Consider the following 6,000-nt stretch of genomic DNA (forward strand, 5'->3'; position numbering starts at 1 on the left):
CTGTTCGATATCTAAGGAGCATCCCGCGACATGCCTTCCAGCATTCTGATTAAAAAGCCTCCCTGCCCCTTCCGTGCCTGCCTCCTGTCCTCTTCCCCTCCCCGGGGGGGGGGGGGGCCTGAATTTACCAGGTGGGGAGGCAATGCTCCAGGAGGAGGGGCCTTTTGTTCATGCCTGAATGAGAAACCTGCTTTCCTGGGTTAGCAGGGCCCGATGATCAGGGCAGATTAATCCCAAGAGGTAGTCGGTGCACAATTAACATTTTTGCCTCTTATTTTAATTAAGAAGGGCCAGGGGATAGGGTGTTAGCATGTCTAATGGGACCGTGTGGCATGTGCTGACTGCCGGAGGAGTTTCAGTTATTAGCACTTGTTGAAGACTTTCTAGATAATTAAATACCACATTAATCATTGCTCTGAATGGACACAGAATTTTATTTCTCGTCTGGACTCCTCGTAAGCGGGAGGCAAAGTGGCTCCCGGACCTGGTGGCACCCCAGCACACAGGCAGGAGCTCACCCGACGCAAGCCCGCTTCCAGTGGTTCTGCGGAAAAGAAAAGATTCTAGCAGACATTTGCCTTCGTTGTTCTGACAGCTGAAGCTCTCTTCACAGGCACATTAACATGACCTCATTAGTTTCTGCATCTACTCTTGTAACCACATAAAACGGAGTGCGGTAGGAGCCAATCATGCTAATTACATCAGATCGGTTTGCATATTCATAAACCATTTTCTGTTTTATGGACAGCAAAAATAAACACAGTATCTCTTTAATAATTTTAAGTGGGTCACTTTCAGGACTGTATCTGTTTTAAATAAATTATCATATTGTTAAAGGCCACAGTCAAAAGCTATTTTTTGAGCAGGCTGCGAGGTGGGAGTGGGGGGCAGGGCACGTGGGGAGAGGGGGGGGCAGACTCAGAGAGTCAACAGGATTAACCAATTGGTCAATTTCCAAGGTCTCTTCTGCCAAAGAAAACCCAGACTTGAAAACCAGCCCTGGTTTAGTGAACAGGTGCCGTGCAGCCTCTTACTAATGACAAAATATATTCTTGTGAGAACTATGAGATTATCCAAATCACAGTCTTAAGCAGTAGGAGTGAAACCCAGTAACATACCAACTCCTGTGTTTTCTTGGAAGTGTTTAATTTTAGGGGCCAAGCTTAACATTCTGGCTTTTCTCAGGCGGGATAAAAAGTTGGCATAAAAACAATGAGAAGCAGGTGTCTGGTTGACTCAGTCGGTGGAGCATGGACTCCTGATCTCGGAGTCCTGAGTTCAAGTCCCATGTTGGGCATAGAGACTACTTTAAAAAAAAAGCAGGAGTCAAATCTGCGCAAATGGACCTTTCCACTATCCCACTTGTGCTCCCCTCTTGCCAGACAATCCTGGGACCAGAACAAGCCTATCCTATGCCCCCTGTTCTGTGGGAATCCTTCCGGACCAGGAACTGTAACCATTGACAATGGAGCCGAGTTACAGGTTTCCTTTGCTTTGGGGTGGGGAGAAAGCTTCAAGTAAGAAAGATACACAAGATTTTCAGAGAGAGCGCACTCAACCTAGTTAAGGGACTAACCTGTTTTCAAGACTACCCCAAAGACACAGTTACATGAGACAATTGATTTGACAATTATGAATCATTCCTAACCATTCATTAAATTGGGTCCCAGAGAACTAATACTGCCCTAATCCAATTGAGTGCTACATGTATTTTAAGGTAATAAGACAGCATTTCTTTAAGAACCATCCTGTAATCTAGGCATTCCACTGATACAAGCTGATCTTTTCCAACACGTTTAATAGAGAGGTTGTTTCGCATTTACGCACAGTTACAACCCCACATGTATTTCTAGCTCTGGATCTTCCTTCCTTTTCTCTTTGTTGTAAACACTCCTGGGAGAATTAATGCGGCATTTCTTAGTGGTAGTTCAGGCTATCCCCATTTTGTTGTTGTTTTTCAAATGTTGCTTCCGATTGAGTGGGCGTAGAAGCTGGAAAAGGCTCTCATTTTCCATAATGCGTAGGTCCCTGACTCAGAGCTTCTTGAGGGCCTTCTGCTCAACCTCCGAAAATGTTTGCATTTATTCACCTTCACCTTGGTTCCTGGCTAGGTTAGTAGACTCTGAGCACAGGCGGCTGCCCTGTGTTATTATGTGAACCAGAGTTGAAGCTTTCGTGTGTCAGCTGCACTGATTTTGAAATACCCTATTATTTGTGCAATATACCTTGGAATTACAGTTTATAATTTCATGAAAGCCTAACATATCTGAATGTTTACAAGTTCTATCCCTTGGGGAAATATATAGTGTTCATTTCTTTTGTTTAGTCTATTTAAAGTAGGACTAGATACAAAGCAGAAGTGATTGACAAATTAATGCTCTCAGCTCCTACTCAAAAGTACTTGAATTATTAGTACAAAAAGCATGTTACAAACTGTAATAATTTTAACTCCATTTCATTGCTAAAAGCTAATAATAATGAAAACAAATGAAAATAGTAATGCAATCTAACACTAGCCAGAATGGAAGCAGTCACAGAAGTTGGGACTCTGCAATCAGATAATTAGTTCCATTAAAACTAAGGAACGGGTAAGTCTGTTCATTTATTTTGGATTCAGTTCTGTGGGGGAAGAATGAGAGGAAAAAGAATGGCCCCTGTGCAACATAAATCAGACCTAACCTTCCTTCTTTCGTCCTTCTTCCCTCCACAGGGGAGGGAGGCATTTCTAGGGTGAAGGCTGTACTCCCACCGCAGAGGGGGAGCAGAGGAGCTAATGGGTGACACCAGTGAGTGGAAAGTCACTGCTGATTGCAATTAGAACAAAGGAGTCTGGAAGGCTCCAGTCCCACCTGCAGACTGTCTCAGCCACCTCTGGGGAAGGGAGAGGAGTGTGTGTTCCTGGAACAGCCCTGAGTAAAGAACACTGGTTATCAGGAAATGGGAGGGAGGGGTACTGGTCAGCGTTCTCCAGAGAAACAGAGCCGATAAGATTTATATATTTATTAGATCTTATATTATATATGCTTATATAATAAGTATATAATATTATATATACATTGATTGTTATAAAAATATTTGTAACCTATAATAATCTTTATGTATATTTCTGCCTGTCTATCGGTGTATCTGTATCGAGAGACTGATTAGTAGGGATTGGATCACATGATTATGGAGGCTGAGAAGTCTCAAGATCTGCAAACAGCAAACTGGAGACCCAGGAGAGCTGGTGGTGTGAATCCCAGTCCAACTAAAACCAGGAAAGCCCATGGTAAGGGTTCGAGTCTGAGGGCGGGAAAAGGCCAGCGTCCCAGCTCAGCACTGAGGCAGGCAAAGTTCCCTCTTACTCGGCTTTTCTCTTGTATTCAGGTCTTCAGTGGACTGGATGAGGCCCTCCCACCTGGGACAGGGCAATCTGCTCTACCCAGTCTACCAATCTGAATGTTAATCGCTTCCAGAAAGACCCTCACAGACACACCCAGAATATAATGTTTGACCAAATCTCTGGGCACCCCGTGGCCCAGTCAAGTTGACACATAAAATTAACTTGGGATCACGCTTGGGATCTCTAATCTGAATTCATCTTGTCAGTGTATCAATTATTATCTGTGGATGCAAAACAAACCACTCAGTATGGTTCTTCTGGTCCGGGCTGTTAGGCTGATCCCCGCTGAGCTCACTCATGCAGGGGCCGTCAGCGCGTCAGCGGTAGGTTGGCTATGGTTGAACGAGGATGGGCTCATTTAGGAGTCTAGGGGTCTGCAGGTTGTTAGCTGTGGAGGAGGGCCCGTGTGCCTCTCATCACCCAGCAGGCTAGTCAGGGTGTTTTCCCAGGTGGCAGCCACAGGGCTCCAAGTGCAAGCACTTTTCAAGTCTCAGCTGGCATCATGTTAGTTATTGTCCCTTTGGCCAATGCGAGTCACATGGGCGAGGCCTGAGTCGTGTGGTAGGGAACCACTCAAGGCTGTGGGTACAGGCAGGTGTAAACAAGTTGGAGGCCATCCTGCCATGGCCTGTTACAGTCAGTTTCCGGGTCTCCTAGATGCTCTCTCTGACCCAGGCAAGGAGGGGCCGATGTGGGCAGCCTGGTTTTCTTTCCCAGTCTCTTGTAGATTCCTTCTCTGTCCCCACCTCCCATCCTTTAAATGCTGGTATTCTCAAAGCTTCTGTCCTTGGCTTCCTATAATAAGGATCATGTTGGGACACTAACCCGCACACCCAACCTGAAAACTCTGGAATATCAGAGCAGATTACTGGATACAGGCATATGAGCCTCACTGTCCTTTGGGTGGAGATCCTGAAATATTGCAGGGTTCAGCCCCTTGAGGGAGTGTCTTCTAAACTTCCTGGCAGGGAAAAGATCAAATATGTCTTAAGGAGTTATAAAAGGAGCTATATTTACCTGACAATTAAATTATTGTCAATGACTTAAAGAATTAAAGTATTGTCAGGTTGAGGGGTGCCTGGGTGGCTCAGACGGTTGGATGTCGGACATTGACTCAGGTCATGATCTCGAGGTTCGGGAGTTGGAGCCCTGCATCAGCTCTCTGCCATCAGAGCAGAGCTTGCTCTGAATCCTCTGTCCCTCTCTCTCTCTGCACCTCCCCTGCTTGTACTCTCTCAAAAGTAAGTAAACATTAAAAATATATATATCATCAGAGTCAGGTCATCCAACCAGAGCTCTTCTGTGTTTCTGACCACAGCAGGATCTTGCTCTGGTGAATATACTTCAGGAAAGGCACCTCAGTACCCTGAAGATTTTTCACCGCGGGTGTTTACAGAGCAGCTAGAGCCATCTTGGGGAGGAAGAATGAGGTGGAAGGAGCTGGGATCCTGCTGCCCCAGCTAACTAGGCCAGGAAGTAACTAAGAGTGAAATATTCCATGATTATCACCCAGGGTAGGAACTGTGGTGTACATGGCTGGGAACCAGACCGGTTCTGTGTTTTGGGATACAGTGGTGAATGGTGTCTTCCCAAGACATGGAACATTTAGGCCAAGACATTCCGGGAATCTTGCCTTGTGGCCCCAGAAGCTGGACACAGCCTGGTGGTCTGGTAGGGCCACGTGGGTCACAAGGCTTTGTGATGGTTATGGGGTTGCAGACCAGACAGCCGCCTCCAGTTCTTTCCTCGTGTGTTGGGCTGCTTCTGCCTTCAGACTTCAAATATTGTGCAGAAATGCAAGTTTATTGTTATCAATCCCATCTCCTGAAACTTGACAAATGCATTCTTATGCAGATAATTAAGAGATAATGTCAACCGCACAAAGCTTTGTCACTGAAATAATGGTTTCCCACTGTGAAGTTTATGCCTCAGCAAAGTCAAGGTGTTTGTTCCCAAAGTATAACTCTTTATCCCTTTGACAACTGTCTGTGACACCCTCCTTCATCCCCACCCCCTCCTCCCCAAGTCGTGATAACAGCAGAGCCAGTGTCTGGGGACACCGGTGGGGATGAGAAGTCCCTTGGTTCTGCAGTACTAAATCGGGAACAGAACGCTGGGCTTCCAACGCAGGTTTTCAGGCGTCCGCTCTGCAGAGACCACCTCGGGCAAAACACACCCCTCCTCACTCTGCCTCTATCTCCCCTCTTCTAATTTGAAAAGAATAACTCTTGACCCTGATTCCAAAGTTGAATGGGATGCATCTGGTGGCATTTGGGTTCTGTAGACTATTAACAGGATATACGTGGACTGTAGTCATTGGGTCTCATTTCTGCCCCATATATATTGTATCTCTGAGAGCAAATATACAAATGAGCTCAGAGAGCTAAGAGCTAAGAGAGCTCAGAGAATAGGTTAATATTTATTTTAAGAGCATCAGGGTCGGACATCGATTAAAAGGACTAAGGAAGCTGGTGTCGTGCACACTGTGTCGTGTTTTTATGGTCCTGTAGTGAGTGAAGTAAGCACATTATCTCCAGCACAAAGGTCAGAAACACCCCAGGTCTTACCCAGTTGCTGCTGTAATGAGGCAGGAGTGCACATTTCATTGAAGTGTAAAC

This window comes from Neofelis nebulosa, chromosome 2 (genome assembly GCF_028018385.1).
Source record: "Neofelis nebulosa isolate mNeoNeb1 chromosome 2, mNeoNeb1.pri, whole genome shotgun sequence".
In the NCBI taxonomy this organism is placed as follows: Eukaryota; Metazoa; Chordata; class Mammalia; order Carnivora; family Felidae; genus Neofelis; species Neofelis nebulosa.